This window comes from Accipiter gentilis, chromosome 17, assembly GCF_929443795.1.
Source record: "Accipiter gentilis chromosome 17, bAccGen1.1, whole genome shotgun sequence".
In the NCBI taxonomy this organism is placed as follows: Eukaryota; Metazoa; Chordata; class Aves; order Accipitriformes; family Accipitridae; genus Astur; species Astur gentilis.
The window spans coordinates 10,589,672-10,607,130 of record NC_064896.1 but is presented as its reverse complement, the minus strand read 5'-3'; the positions used below and the strand labels follow the sequence as shown (position 1 = coordinate 10,607,130).

The 17,459-nt window shown below is 41.1% G+C and overlaps 1 protein-coding gene across 7 annotated transcripts in view; it reads right to left on the bottom strand.

Annotated features, from left to right (window-relative positions):
* The window catches only part of TSPAN4 (tetraspanin 4), a 475,717-nt gene that overhangs the window by 266,577 nt on the left and 191,681 nt on the right, over positions 1–17,459 (bottom strand). The window lies entirely within an intron of this gene.

Below are 17,459 nucleotides of genomic sequence, written 5' to 3'. Positions count from 1 at the left end.
CAGAGAACAGTCCACAAGCAAGTGCGTAGTTGGACGTACATAAGGGGTCCAAATACCTAAGAACCAGCAGATTCACTGACTTAACTTGCTCCTATGTTGCTTTAGACAATGAAAAATAACTGTAGGCATTTCTCAGAAATATGTGGTTAAAACACAAGAGGCACGATACAAAATTCAGAACTACAGACCACAGTCTTATTAGTTCTTAACCTGTAGAAGCATGTGGAGGCTCAGGTAAGAATTAACGGCTCAACATCACATCTTATATTAAAAAATGGTCCCTGTCATCTACAGTTTTCAGGATGATGAAAGAAATAGCATGCAAAGGGTGAGACTGCCAAGTTCATAGGAAGACAGCAACGATCACCGTTAAGCAGCAGATGCCGTAACATACCAAGCTTCCCAGTGAGTTTTAGGGGCAGCAACCCCTATAAAGTCCCTTCAAAGAGCAGCTGCAATGGAATCTGTGTATACCTAGCGTAACCATAACGCTACAGGTAACTTAAACACAAATTCTTGAGCAAATATACCCAAAGCTGTGGTAATTAGCATTCTGGAGGTACTCCATTTATGAAAAAGTAATGGAATAATTACAGGAATATTTCTCAGATCACTCACAACTGAGCACCTCTAGCATAATGCAGACTGATTCTGCAGCTCTGAAGGTTCTGGCCCTTTTAAGCATGACCTCGTACTAGGAATCTATCCTTTGCTGTTTCATACTCACAGAGAGTCTATGAAGAAAGTGTAGGAGTACAAGGAAAATGGCAAAGAAGGAGACCCCTTGGGGGATGAGAAAGCTGCGATTACAGTGTGTAGAAGAACATGAAACATGCTTTAAGTGGGCCAGATCTGCCATCAATAACCTAAAGCTCATAAAAGGTGTTAAACAAATAAAGGAGCAATACAAGCTTGTCATGTCTGGAAGGCTGAGCCACTTTAGCCTAGTGCAGTGGGAAACAAAGCAGAAGAAATGCTGTTGCTGTGAATTTGTGTCTCTGTGAGAGATTATTCACAGTGAACAGCCTTCTGCTATTTCTGCAATGAGCTGACTCTCCATAAGTCCCTTTCATTTGCAGTGAGACACCAGAAACCCCATCAGCTACAAAAGGCCAAGAGAGAGTCTAGCTAACAAAAACCCTATGCAAGTAGCTTCACCATTTCTATCACTTCTCACCTAAGACTTAGGAAGTACATGTTTCCTGCCTGCTAAATTATTGCCAGTTCAAGAACAGACAGTGCCTCAAATTATTGGCTCTCACAAATATGAGGAAGTGTAAAGGACTGGTATAAAACCCATTCCTTTCCAGTAGAATATTTAAGGTTCCCCTTGCATACTACTAAACAGACTTCAAAGGGGAAAAAAACCCTACACTAATACAAACCTGAGGCTGTCTGATAATACCTTCTGCTTTTAATACCTTATTCAGCAAGCTTCAAACTCTTTGAAAACCCAAAGGTGAAGAGTCAAGATAGCCTCCATGAATTTTTAACCAGGCTTCCTTGGAGACTGTCAACACCAGATAGGAAATTATTCACCATTCTCCCAGCTGAACTCACTGGTTCACACAGTGATGTTGCTGGATGGTCAGAGGAGTGTCGAAAACTGGGAGTAGCAATATGAGGTCATCTGTGAGGGGCTCAGCATTTGTTGATTTGTTTCTAAATGAAGAGTTTAAAGTATTTATTTACACACTTGCTTTTAAAAGCCATTCTTTCCCCATCTGTCCTTGATTTTATGCCATATGGAAATGGCTCGGGATCAATGGTCACAAGAAAGAGAAAAAAAAACCCAACCAACCCTACACAAAGCACACAAACATTTTTTAGGTAACAAAAGAAGAAATCACCAAAAGTAATGAAGCAGTCACCATGATAATTACCAGAGATGCTTTAATATACAAGAAAGCAGGAAGGCGAGGAACCAAATGAAAAAAAGTAGCAATTTAGGGAGTCAAATTCCAACAAGTTTTAAAGTTTTTGTTCTCCCAGAAAATCCACACTACTCATCTCATTTTTGAGAATTAGCACCATGCAAGGCATCTTTTAAGACATTTTCAGGCATAATGAAGAAATCCCAAATCACTTTTTCATAAAGATCTTATATGCTTCTAGGAGAAGAGCTAGAGTGAAACTATCAATCATTGGTGTTAAACAGTCCATGCAACTGAAGACCAATAGAAAAAGGAATCCGAAACCAATTCATCAATTTAATAGTTTCAATTTTCAGGGAGAATATAAAATTATTATAAACAGCAGTTACAATGCAGAAACTCAGAGGCATCTCCAGGTCTTGCTGTTACTCTTCAAGAAGTACAGCGAGGCTATGGATCCTGCTTAAACAGAAAGCGAGAGGAATGACCCAACAGCTGATAACAATTGCTGCCACTTCCTAGCACCACTCTGGGGAGTTTGGACAGGAAGAAGGGGAAAGGAAGAGATTCCTAAAAAGGAGTGTATTTCTAACTTAGATCCCAAGCTAACTGCCTGATAAACATTTTGCACTTCCATGCAGACAGAAACCAAACACGACAAGACACCCACAAACATGCATTTCTTTCCTCTTCTTCAGCAGCCTCAAGTGCTCACGAAGTAATCATGAACAGTTATCACCACTATCCATCCAAAATGCACATGCATGAGAGAGACAAACACCTGTACAGCTACCAAGAGCCAGATTTGCAATCACAGTGTGCGACAGTTGCTAACTGCAGGCTTAATTTCTGTTCATGTCATTGCAACGTTATGCCCCGTGCCGTAAGAAGTCTTACCCACTTCACAGGGGTGAGATGTTTACAGAATCAACCCCACTCAGGAGGCAGAGGCCAAGAACTGATCCACCTGCACTGATGAAATCCAGACTGCAAACAAGGAAAAGCTCAAGTTATGACATCTGCACTTACTCCTGTTTCAAAGAGGAAAACTGGAAGTAGTATCTCTCAGCCTCTGCTTAGGGCTTGCACTGATGCAGTCATATTGCTCGATGGTTTCTAAGTAGTCAGGACACTCAAGAGTTATCACTATATGTCTTATTTCTTTTACCATTTCCTAAAGCATTTGCTCTGAGCTACTGTTGAAAAAGGATATTGTGCTAACATTGCTCTGACTCAGAACTGCCTTCCTTCATGAACTCAACACCTTGCAACACAGCTATTTAATATATATATATATTATCTGAATGTACTGCCAAAAAGAAGTGCAACTATTGAAACTGAATGTGCCTGTAATATTAAGGGAGCTCATTTTTGTGTCCAAAAGAATTGTCTGTACAAGGGTAAGAAATCTAAGGGTGTGCATGTGGTGCTGTTGCATACATTAGCAGGAAAGGTTAATTCTACTTGCAACAGAAGCACCAAATTCCCTGCAACAATAAAATATCAAATCAGCAACAGAAAATGCCAACATTTTAAATTCAGTACAGAAGCCCACCTCCCATGTGTTTACCTTTCATTTTGACTTCTTTTATTGTTATATGTTACTTGTCAGATAATGCAAAATGCATCAAATCAGGGGTTTCTTTCAGAAATTCTTGTAGATATCCTCCCTAAATTCTTTCTTAGATCACAGCCTGGTGTTTCCCTCTTCATTTCTTCCCTTATTCCCTCTCTTTATTTCACTCTCCTAGATCAAGAGCTAAAATGTCATCAACCTCTGTAAAAATATATGTACAAATAAGGAATGTCATAGCACCTACTGAAAAAATCAGTAATCTCCTGTGTTACTACATTCATGTAACTGCTCCTAGTCCAGTTCCTTAGAATGTGAATTGGGAGGAAAAGGCAGACCAAATAAAATCATAACAAGACAGTAACATAAATGTTCAGCATTTTAACTTTTCTAAATGGAATCACACATGCAGCATTTAACAAAAAACAAACAAACAAAAATTACTCTTCTTCTTCAGGTAACCCAATTTTGAGCAGTACATGTAAAAAATGCTATTTAGCTTGTATGACTTGTAGCAGGTGCCTTCGTTACCATAAAGTTTCCTTTTATAAGTAGCAGTGGCTATGCTAAAACATTTTTCAGCACTTCCAGGCTTTCCAGAGAGGAAGACTAAGAAAGCAATATATTTTTTTGTATTTGTGAGAATTGGCCATTGATTCAGTATAGCATTTCCATATTTGAACCGTTCCCCAGGTAAATCCAGTAGAATATTTCATATTTACCCAGGGCTGCCACACATCTGGGAGTCCTAATAACATCCAGTGTGCACAGTAAGTACAGTAGCATGGAGTTAGCCCAGTATTTTTCAGAGTAGGCTAGAAGACTTGGGGACAGCTGTTACTGCATTAGCTCAAAGCTGCCACTTTTTTGTGGGTTATCAGCTACGCTTCTAAAACAGGACAGCTAACACCCTCAGTTCTGACCAAACGGTAGCTGGTGCAAGATGCTCTTACCTGGGAAAGCGAAATGGTTTATGTACAGCGTAGACATAGGGATCAATAACTGAAGCTGTCATCAAAGGAGACAGCTGAGCCTTGAGTAATCACAACAAGACATCTTTTATCTGATGAATCAAATCTGGAAAGGGTGTCTCTCCGAGGGGACAGGTTGCATCCCACCAGTCTCTCAGCAGCACACAATGTAACACTTACTACCCAGGAAAGAAATCTGAGACATTTCCTACCATCTGCATGCCTCTGCGAAAGTCTGATCACCTGGAGGTGGGATTCAAGACAGATCCAAGAGCGGTCAGTTTAGGCAATCAGATGGGCAGCTGCTCCCTGAAGACACCAGGTCCCTGGAAAAGGGCAGCTATGGGAGAGGCAGATATTGGAAGGAGTACCTGAAGGTTAATATCACTGCACACACCCCACACAGTTACAGGGCATGACAGCCTTACCTAGACACACACTGTAGCTACCAGCAAAACAGCAGCTTTAACACTATTTATTCTGACATGTACGTATGTACATGCTCTTGTCTTCCAAGTGTGTACGACATGCATCAAATTGTTCTTAGGAGACAATTTCTGAAAGTGCTCATATTGCAATTACTCTCCACAAATTTGTTTTTCCTGAAGTTTACTGGTTCTGAGAGATTGTCTGTTCTCTGTAGGTGTATCAGCTGATTTACTAAAACAAAACACCCTTCCGTGTAAATCTTCCCTTAGGTATGTCTTTAGACTACCAAAGCTACCAAAACACAATTACTAAGGCATTAGTAGTAAACACTATTACTAACATAGGGATTCCAAAGGCATTATGTATCTAGCTTACTTACAAGCTTTGGAAAAGCCACTGACTTAACAGGCAATAAAATACACATCCAATTTCTTTCTTCTTTTGTACAGTCATACACCTTCTCTGCAAAAAATACATAATTTTCAAAGGAGTGCAGAAAATACTTTATTATGACTATTACTGTTATTTCTTCATAAAGATAATCTACACAGAAGGCTATGGATTCAGAAAGGCACTTCAGCATGTACTTAACTAAGCAACTCAATAGCCCCATCTCATACACAGTCCTGCAAAACAAGAGGTGAGAATCAGCAGGCTCACTATTGCTGTCTGATGAGGCTAGCCAAGGCTATGCTGCATTTTTTCCTCAACTGAGACACCCAAAGATAAAAAGCAGGATATTTCCTGGTACACTGGCTAACTGCAAGTGGGAATGCTCCTCTAGACCAAATTGCTCTCTTTAATTAGAGATAAACAAGCAACCTCTATCAAGTATTAGCAGTCCACTATTTCTAGGGTGTCCTGCATACTCAGAAACATGCTCTCTACAGTTACAAAGATCATAATGCCACCTTAGGTTCTGTGCAGTTCTTGGCAGCAGGAGAAATTAATTATTCTTCCCCTTTTACTTCACAATACACAAAAATGTAAAGAAAGCAATATTCCTGCAGGCCAGCAGAAGAACTTCCAAACATGCATGTTTCTCCCTCTACTTACAAAGCCCATTAGAGATCAGTGAAAACATGCCAAGGAATATTCAGCCCCTGTTCTGGAGAAATAAGAAACAGAATCAACAGTTAATGAAAGCTGGAGCCATCCAATGTTAACGTTTCTGCTACTGAGCCAAGTTTCTGCTACAAACTGTAATCAGAGCTACATGGAGGCAAATGCACTTTCCCACTGTGTGGATCATAAATGAACAACATTAGTCGCTTTGCCATTTGGCATAAAATACTTCTGTGCATTTTCTCAACTACTATTGTTCTATCACTATCACAGAGGCTGGTATTCAAGTTTTCCCTGAGTTCCTTGGCATCTAACAAAGATCTGTCAAATGTAACTTCTGGCCCTACTTCACAGTTCAGCATTAACCCATGCATGCTTGATTCCTTGTAAACACTCATTTTTCCTAAAAGTAGTAATTTATGTCAAAGTTCCATCATTATGCTCAGTCTCCAAGCACTGTAGATTGGCACAGCTCCAGCCACTTCTGTGGAACACCATGGATTTATCCCTGCTGAGGAGTCAACCTGTGTATTTAAAGGCTATGAGGATTGTTAGCCTCACATAGTTTGCATCACACCAGCAACCAAACTTAGCAATCCGCAGCCATACGCTGGATCTTAGACACATATAAACATGACAACAAATGAGCATGGGAGCAACAGCAAGGTGGTAAGTAAAGAAAGTAAAGATTTCATAAACACCGCTTACCTTTTCCTCTGGCACAGATAAAGACTCACTGTCAAGATTTTCTATTAAACCTTTACAACACCAAGATCTGAATGTGCTGGAAATAACCCCATTCAATGCATTGGAAAATTGTTAAGCCATAATCATTCTAGCTAAGAACATCGTATTTATGACAGCTCCACTATTTTCATTACAACTTTGGCAAACATGGAAAGCTTTTTACTCTCCATTTAACAGCTATTTTTGTCAAGGCCAGCATCGCTATTAATACTACAGTATTAGAGGCTCTGGCTGCATTTTAATCAGAACTAGTCTCCCCTACTTCATTTTAGGCTGAAGAAAAGTGTTGTGGCCTACCAGTTTGGCTGGCTGCTGCTGCTGTGAGCATACAGAAGGCACCCATCTGCATCCAGAAGGGCAGCACAAGGAAAAGACAATTCTATCTGTGGCATTTAATTCACAGATTTTCTCTCAAGGCAACAGAGTACCTAACCAGGTAAATGAATCTGAGGAAACCAAAAGGCAGAAAGTACAATAATCCCTGACTAATGTGATACATCTGCTGCAAAAAAAGACATTTAAGTGGAACTCAAGATGATGCTGAAGCCCTTGTTGCTGTCTGTCTGTAATTTCCTACCTGCAACTTCCATTTGAACAGCATCTCTCAACCCAGAGATCCAGCTGACAAGCAGGCCGCACAGTTTTAAGATTTCCAGAGTCTGAGCTTTGTTAATCACAGTAAAAAATTCAGTGCCAAGGTTGGCACCTCCAGTATCCCTGCTGGGGACCCTTAAATGACAACATATGACTTTGGATCTATGCAGCACACCGAAGGATGTTCCTGCAGAGTAAACAAAACTCAGATATTTTAAAAGGAAGGAGGAAAGCTAACTGGAACAGCAGTTGTTGTTTCTGCCTAGCTAGAAATTATTGGTGACATTCATGTTTAAGGCATCAGATGAGTTGTCTTGGTTTCAATTTGCCTCTATTTATTCCCTCGTTCCCCTTCTCACATTCTTCTGTGGTTCCTAGTAGCAACTCTGTAATAACATATCCATAGCTGATGCGCATACATCTCTTTAGCCTGCCTAACACACGCATAATGCAATACTACAAAGCTTAATAATACAACCAGTTTTAAGATTCCTAACTTGCAAAGATCCTTCACAACACAGGATTAAGCCTCAAAATATGCTCTTCATTCTATAGTCAGAGACAATAGCAGCCATATGACTATTGTTATCCCACTACTTTCTCGACATTGGCAACAGCTGATCCATACTACCTTTTTCTTTTTTTTTTAAACTAGAATTCATGTAAATCCAAACTTTGTCCAAAAATTAATCTGAAATATTTACAGATACCTAGTTAACACAGGCATGCTTTGGTAAGACAAGATTTTATGTAACCTGCAGCTCTTACTGTATGAGAAGCATCAATTTTCAGATGCTGGGCTGCCTTTGTGAATATTTTCAAGGAGATGCCTTTCCATCTTCCTGGCATACTATGGTAGAGATGGTTCTGATAACTATGCATTATCCCAAACAAGCAACAATGAGGAAGAGAAAATATCAAATCAAGACAAGAGCTAGAAAGCCATACATTGTCAAAGGGAAGGGAAAATAGTCACTTCTGCTTCCACTGTTTGCTTATGCCTTGCAATATGTTTGGTGCAAACCTCTGTAAAAGGACAGGGGGGAAATAAAAAGAACTTTAAGACACCAAAAATAAACAATATGCCACATAAGAAAATTTCAGACAGGTCTGAATATATGTTTAAGTTTTGTACACCTGAATATCTACACTGATGTGAAAAGTACTTAAAAGTTATGGCCATTTGGACCCAGTCCCCAGTTTGAATTTGTGTATCAAATACTGCATTTCCAGCTCTGTTTGAGAGTAATTGCAACGACATCCTTTGCCGTGTCCTACAGCTGTAAACAGCTACAGCTTACACCTCAGAGCAGGGCAGGGGAATCAATGCCTTCCTGCCTAATGCAGAGGGTGACAGACATCAAAGGGCATCATCTTTCATGAAATGCCTTTATTTTGGAGACTTACTTCATAGGCCAAACCCCTGACTTGAAAGCCTCTTTGGCAAAAATCCTTCTTTCTCCATAAGCTGAACCATAGAAATCCCAAATCAAGAGAACTGGGAAAAGATCATAGAATCATTTAGGTTGGAAAAGACCTTTAAGGTCATCAAGTCTAACCATTAAGCTAATACTGCCCAGTCCACCACTAAATCATGTCCCTAAGCACCATGTCTTCACATCTTTTAAATACCTCCAGGGGTGGTGACTCAACCACTTCCCTGGGCAGCCTGTTCTAATGTCTGACAACCCCTTCAGTGAAAAAATTTTTCCTAATATCCAATCTAAAGCTCCCCTGGTGCAACTTGAGGCCATTTCCTCTCATCCTATCACTAGTTACTTGACAGAAGAGGCCAGCACCCACCTCACTGCAACCTCCTTTCAGGTAGTTGTAGAGAGCGATAAGGTCTCCCCTCAGCCTCCTTTGCTCCAGACTAAACACCCCCAGTTCCCTCAGCTGCTCCTCACAGGACTTGTTCTCTAGACCCTTCACCAGCTTCGTTGCCCTTCTCTGGACACGCTCCAGCACCTCAATGTCTTTCCTGTAGTGAGGGGCCCAAAACTGAACACAGTATTCAAGGTGCGGCCTCACCAGTGCGAGTACAGGGGTACTATCCCTTCCCTGCTTCTGCTGGCCACACTATTTCTGATACAGGCCAGGATGCCATTGGCCTTCTTGGCCACCTGGGCACACTGCCGGCTCATACTCTTTCAGCAGGCTCCCCTCCCTCAGGGAAGCCTGGTGCTGCTGCAGCCTGCCTGTCTGGTGTCTTTAATTTGAGTTTTCTTAAAGTGCAGAAGCTTTCCTAACCATAGGCCTTAGGTACACCTACATGCATCACACAAAACAGAGAAAGGGCCTGAAAACCTGTGAAGGTTTCACAGAACTGTTCCTGAGCACGTCTGGGGCTTAGACTCTTGTTTTTACTACAGGAAGTTATTTTTAGTGGTAAAAAAGTGCCATTTTGAAACAAACTGTGTCATCTTACCCACTTAGTGGATGAGGGAAAAGCTGTGGATATTGTTTATAGTAAAGCCTTTGACACCATTTCCCACAGCATTCTCCTGGAGAAACTGGTTGCTAATGTTTTCGATAGGTGTACTCTTCACTGGGTAAAAAACAGGCTAGATGGGCAGGCCCAAAGAGTTGTGGTGAATGGAGTTAAATCCAGTTGGCGGCTGGTCACAAGTGGTGTTCCCCAGGACTCAGTATTGGGGCCAGTTCTGTTTAAGATCTTTATCAGTGATCTGGATGAGGGGATCAAGCGCGCCCTCAGTAAGTTTCCGGATGACACCAAGTTGGGTGGGAGAGTTGATCTGCTGGAGGGTAGGAAGACTCTACAGAGGGATCTGGACAGGCTGGATTGATGGGCCAAGGCCAATTGTATGAGGTTCAACAAGGCCAAGTGCCAGGTCCTGCACGTGAGTCACAACAACTTCATGCAACACTACAGGCTTGGGGAAGAGTGGCTGGAAAGCTGCCCGGTGGACAAGGACCTAGGAGTGGCCTCCAGGAGAAGCCAGGGCACTGTCAACTTCTGCTAAGCTGGTCCAGGTTGTCCAGGTTAAGCACAATTTATCTAACAGATTCCCAGCTCCAGCCTACTGCTATCTCATGCCCACCTCTGAACAGGGAACACACACATTCTTTAACTGACCAGGGTGCACAGGCTTCTTGCTCCACAAACATCACAGCAGCAGAGGCCACCCAGCAGGACAATGTGAAGAACCAGCTTTCTCAGGAGACAAGCTTCCCACTTCTTTATCCCCACAAACAACAAAAGTCACTGATAAAGCTGAGGAAAATGGTCAGAGTTCTGCATGAAGTACAGCCTGGTACATAACTAGCAAAGTGAGAGAAAGCATTCAAAACCAAATGTATTCCAATCAGCTCAGCCACCTCCAGCAATGTACCTCTGCAAGAGGTATGCAGAGCAAGGCCTGGCTTTTTTTTCAGCCTAGATGATTCAAGGTTTCCAATGTTTCTACAAGTGCAAATTTCTCTTGACAGCCATAAATTCATTTAAAGAGTGATGACAATTAAATAAATGTAATCTGTCACACTGCAGAGTTTTATTTTACTTGATAATGCCTTGATATATATACACACACAAGAATAAAAAGCATATTTTGACATTTAAAGCCATCCTAGCTTGTCTGTGCCACACAGCCCAAGCTGTCAGGAGAAATGTGGGAGTGCTGCAAAGTTTTTAGATAACAACAACTTCTAATTAAGAGATGAAATTGAATTTTTACCAAATTAGAGCACACACAGCTTCTCTCACACAAACACAAAAATGAAAAACATTTGGCTAACACTCATTTTTCTGGCCAGTCACTTCCCCAAAGCTGCAACTGTCACTGACTGCAGGCTTTTCTTCTCCAGAACAACAGCCTACTTTGGAGGCTAAAGCCCCAGTCTGAGATTCAGATGATTATGATTCAAACCCTGGCTCTGACACAAGCCACTTCTCTAACTTTGGGTAAATCATTTAACTGACACTTACTCTGCTTCCAATCTAATCTGTAAAATCGGGATAATCCTATTTCCTTTTCTTACACTTGGGGAATAGGGTAGGATAGCTCAGATACCAGAAATGATCTTGGGCAGCACATAGCTCTCTGGAGGCTAATTTCACCATCCACAAAGAGTAACTGACATTTTTGAAGCTGCTTGCACTTTTGTGGACTGCTAGTGATGCTCATCCACCTCACCTGCTAAAATGACCATCATGAACAGATGGCTCTAATCTTAAGGATTATCAGTGTACATATTAATACCCCTACCAAACGTGTATGAAACGTCTATAAGAGGTAACTGTGGACATTTTTTCCAAGGTACATTCTCCAAGGATACAAGATGGAGAAGGAACATGGTTCTGTAATGTGGATTAGAGACCATGCACTACAACCACATTTCTTAAACTGGAAGCATGATGTACCTGTCTGATGAGAGTATGCTAAGGGGAACATCTGAAAAGCATCAAGATCACCCCATGCCTCTACAGCTGCAAGAATATAATGGCTGGCAAGGATAGTTATCACTTGCCTGCCCCGCCCCCGCCCCCCCTGCCCTGCCCCGAGAGCATCTGCAGGACCCTGCACAGCTATGGACCATTCCACTCCCTGCAATGGGAAGGAGAGAAAGAGAAATATTGCTAGCTGCAGTCATGACTGACTATTCCTGTCAGCTATCATCATCTCCAGTAGTGGCTTAGTTAGTGGGGGAAGTACAAACAGTTATTTGCTGCACAATGGAGTAATGGGAGGGGGAAAGCAATTACAGCCATGTCCTCCTCCTCTCCCTTTTTTCTCTCCTTCTTTCTCAGTCATGGAAGAGACAGAAAAGTAGTTGCTCCCTCCCACTGCTCTTTCTCTCCTTTCCTTACCTCTTTTGTATCACTTATCTTGAGAACAGCTGCTCATATATATAAATAACAGCGAGATCAAAGCTGCTACAAAAAAGATTGATTTGACCTAGAAATGTTTTGGGAAGTACTGTGTAACCAAGATGCCTGTGGAAGGTACCAGGGAAGACCAAAGACTTAATGGCTCTTTCATAGAGGGACACCTACAAGGAAAACATTTCCTTTGCCCCCTGTCTCTTCCCTCATTCTGAAAACCAGCAGTGTGATGTACACCTTGATACTAAAAGGGTGAACAAGTGGTATGTTTCAGACTCAAGAGACTGTCAGTATACAGAATAAAGAGGAGGAGTCACAACCACACTGAATGCCTGATTACTGGAGGATTGATTTCCCTATGTAAAGGAAAAGAGACTTTCTCCAAAGCAATTCCCTCCAATAATTTATACAGACATTGGCAACTTCTGCAGCCTCGCCCACAAAGTACAGAATTTTTATTGCAGGGGATTCTGTCAGGTGGTTTTTGGTTTTTTTACAGATGACATTTACTGATACTTACACCTTGCAGTGTTACAAAAATAGTTTGGGTTCCAAGCCACAGTACAAGTGCAGGGATTAGGGTTTTAAATGCATGCTTCAGTACTTGCAATAACCTGACTCCTGAATTAGGTGGTTCACAAGTTTGAGGATGCTGGCAGAAACCCCCTAAAGGAATTAAATAGCACTACAGGAAATCCATCCATCAGTTGTTCTGCTATTTGTCTAAGGGCACTATGAGGCTGTCCTAAGTCCCTGCTCCTTCATTAACTTCCCTGTGCTGCAACTTAGCGCCTTAATTATGCACATGTAAACGTCTGTGGGGCCATGTGATAAACTGGGTCGCTTAAAGACCAAAAGACCCTTTCCCCTTTCTGCCACATTTCTGACTCTCCATCATTTTGACATTCCAGTTTCATGGTGCAGCCCCATTTACAGTCACATTGGCACAACTGGTAGGGCAGCAAACAGCGCTGTAGGGCAGGTAAGTGCTCCGGCTGGCTTCTTTGCCAATACCAGTATTTATCACAGCTCTTATAATTCAGAGATGTCTGAAGCCACCTGGATACAGTGACACTTCCGTAAATCAGGATCTACAGTCTAACCTGCAGGCAGTGATTTTATCCTATGGAAACTATACAGCATTTTCAGGAGAGGTGATTTTCACCTCACAAACTCTGCAGATGGAGAAGATAAAGCTTAGAAAAGGTCTGGACAGTGATGAGAACATGTCAAGAAGTCTCCCCTTGTCTCTCTTTAAGCTAGCAGAAAGTAACAAAGCTCTCTTTTGTCAGCCTTGGGTTGTCTCATTGCAAGTTAGCTCTCAGGAGGAGAGAAGCAAGAAAAAATACCCATGGGGGGATGGGGTGGATTTGTTTTTACAATAGCTTTTGTTCCATGCCGCAATATGGAAATGCAAGATAAGGGTTTCTACTACCCAGAGGCTATGGGGTACACTGCACTTGCAGCACATGTGTAAGTCCCATTAATGCTAACCGGCGTCAGGAAGAGCAGAACAGAGTCACTGCATTTTCACAGTGGTGTTTATGGACAGGAAACCCTTGGTATCTACTTGTCTTCCAACAACTTCAGGGACAGTCCATTACTGCATTCGCTTGGAGAAAATAAAATGGAACAGAAACACAGGTGCTAATTAGCTGAAACCATTCACATTATACCATCATTCAACAAGTCCCCATCTGTATCAGTATTAATGCAATGCCGCAGTTGGCCCACCTGAACACAGCAACCTGACTGTATTAAGAGGTGGTGAAAATTTCTGTTAAATCTCTGCAAAATATACTTTAAGAAGGACAACAGCAGCAAAACAAGTAATCTAACTTGTACCAGTGATAACTGCACAAGAGAGTGCAAAACTGGCTGAGAAGAACCAGGAGCATGTGTCTCCTGGGGCACAGGATAAGCATTCTCAGCTAAGGCATGAACGCATGCCTAAGATACCAGAAAGGCACGGAATAATTCCTGGATGGCTAAGAGCTTCATGTGGCATTTGCAGCAGCTCAGCCTGTCCCATGCAATATTTAATGCATGACATCAGGAAGACACTGCTCTCACCCTGCTTTAGCCCTCAGGATCTCATACACATGTCCATCATGCCTTCCAAATGCCAGAAAAAAACATCTTTTAAATGCACCCAGAGTTAGACATACATTCTATCAAACAGATCACAAAAAGTAGTCAAACTTAATAGAGCCAAGTTCTCATTAAATATATGTTGTAGACCATAGGGTTACATGACTAGTCCAATGTCACTATCTCATTTGCAGTTCAAGTCATTGATTTTCTTGTTCAAGGGATCATTCATTGATGACTGCAAGAAAAGGGTCTCCTCCTCTAACCAACTCTGTTCATGAGGCTGCTCTCTTCATCTTCTTCTTCTTGGACTTCCCCTGCAACCAAACTTCCCTCCTTCCAGCTCGTCCCTTCATAATACAAATAAAATTCAAATATCTTGAAAAACCCATGCCAAAACACATAAGCCACTCTGAAATGACTACAGTAATTAGCATTCCGTTCAAATAAATCCAGCCTAGAAACATCTTGCTTATGCTCTTACACCAAGTGGGAAGGACTTCTAACAATAGCTTTACAACTTCTTAGTTAGGCCCTTCAGTAGTTTTGGCTATGCTCCTGCTGTTGTGCCGTTTCTTTTCACAGCTTCAGAGATACCATTCCCTTAATCCTTCTCCGAGTTCTCTAAGTGCTCCCTCAGTGTGTCCTCTACTGAACTCTCCTCATGCTCCACACCTTTCAGTTTTCTTCCATAGTTACATTGGCCTTTTTGTTCCTTCTCTTTCCCTTCCACATTTCATCTCATTTGCAAACACAAATCCAGCTATCCTGATGACTTACAAAATGACACACCTTCTGTTCAAATGGGAGTCTCAGCTTGTTCTCTTATGTTTTTATGTATGTGTTTAGCAATCACTATGAAGTTAACATGGCTAAAGCAGATATCTTAATTTTCTTCCCAAGACTCTCCTGCCCATTATCTTCTTTCCTCATGACTTGTGAACAATAACAGCATCTTCCTGTTGCACCAGCCCATAACTTAAATATCATCATCTTGGAGCTCACTCTTGATTCTTGTATCTTGTACCTAAGCTATACCTCAGCCTGGCAGATGGTTTCCACGTAGTGTCGCTAATAGGCCATCCATAGCATCCTATCATCTGCAAAGATAAAACTCTCTTGACAAATGCAATCTTGTTCCAGAGCTATTTAGCCGAAATGCTGCTTTAAAGGCCATTTTTCCTAGACCGTCCCTTTGGCAATGTTATTACTTTCTATGCAAGCCTCTGTTCATTCCCTTCTCTCTTTCACATCAATAGTAAGTTACGTATTGTTGCTAAGTTTTCCACAGTTTACCCACAAGTCTCTCTCACCTCTTCTTCAATATCAAAAGATCAATTTCTACCTCTGTTGTAGCCCCAGGGATTCTATCAGCTGTAGTCCAGAGTTTGAAAATGCTTTATACCCCATGGGTGGCTTCTAGCTCCACTGAAGTCTGTGGAATGCGGGGGCCAAGATTTTGTCTTACAATTACTTTCTGAAATCAGTGAAATTATTTGCAGTATGTAAAGTTAAACGTGTGCCTCAGGCAAGGTCTACTTCAGAAATGGTTTGCCGGTATCATTATGCAAGTACAACCCATCTTGGCACAACTGAAACAGCTAATTCTATCACAGGCACAGCCTATAGCAATGACATTGTCTTTTGTTAGCATGATTTATATTAGTGTGTAGACTTTAAAAAAACCTCAATCCTTTCAGCAAAAGCATTTCTGGCAATAGAAATGCAACTGTGTAAGGCTGCTATTAGTATAGGAAAGTTCTAATGAACAAGCAAACAAACAAATCACAGCAAAGCTCACTCAATCCAAGAAACCTTTGTGACGTAATCTTGTCTAAGCTTTTTCTAGGACTAGGACATGGGTATGAAAAAACCCCGCCAAATTATAAAAGCTAAACCAAACATACATGTATATGATCTACATATGTATGCAGATATATAGAGATTGATCTAAAAAATAATTTTTCTTGAAAAGTATTTGTTTCTACTGCTGACGTGGAAAAATTGACAGCCCAAGAAAAAAAACATATAGTTTCAGTGTACACCATGATTCTTCACACTATTGCACGAACACATGTAAATCAGGACATTAAAAGATACATCTAGGATTAAAGGACTGCTTAGACATGACATCATCCTTTGGCTTCTCCTGAGACTGTCTGGAGGAGTGATGATATCACCTAATGCTTATTGCCAGAATTACTCTTACAGATACAGCACCAGTGATGGTATATATATGTAACGATGATGTAGAAGTGTCTAATTCATCAGTTAGACACCAGCATTAGATCTCTGCAATGCCAGGGATATGAAAAGAAGTCACAGTGGTTTTATAGTACTCTAATGTTAAAAGTTTTAAACACAAAATATTGTCATTGATGGACCAAAAATACCAAACTTGATGCTCACACTAAAAGTTTAGCTCTGAGTTGGTAAGTGGGACCCCTATGCTTGTTTCCATTATATTATACTTATTTTACAGCACTGCATTGTTACTGATTTCATTAGAATTATGTTAGTGTAAAACTTTTATAACGTACTAAAAGGATGAGAGTGTATTTCTTTTTTATTGGCTAAACTAAGAAATCATGGGGGACAACAAATATGGACCATCTTGCTGTCGTTTTTGTAGATACTTTTAAAAATCAGAGCTCCTCTTTGAAAGCACTTCCTCTGCCTACTAAAATCTTCGGTCTGCACATAAGCCAGCATAGTTGTTGAACTATGCAAGAAACATTTTGCCTCATAGGTACAAGGCAGTGGGAGGAGTAGAGAAACTACAGAATGATGAACTGCTCTGAAACCAAAAGCATTGCTGGTACACTCTTCAAAAGAGCAGAAACCTGAGGTTTCTGGAAGTGAGACAATAATATAACTAAATGTAGATCAGCATCTCCTAATGAGAACTCAGGAAACAGATGTTGCTGATAGCACAGTCACAGCATTTGATGCTTTTTAATGAAATGTGGGACACGAGTGTGTGTATTTCTGTAGCATTGCTTTTCTGAGGGGCTTTGCAGTTACTTATTGTCTGATATTTATCTTATTCCTACAGAGGAGCTCTACTTAATGTTAAAGTTGCTTTGTTCTACTTTAATAGCGTTTTTTATGTTCTTGAAAGGCTGGCAAATACACATTTATGTTCACCAAATGCATATCTGTTTCTTTACCTACATTAATGGAAAGTTTATCTATTCTTCCGTTCTTCTGCAATTCACTGTAAATATTCAAGGCTCCAACAATTACTATTCAGCCCTCAAGTCCAATACACA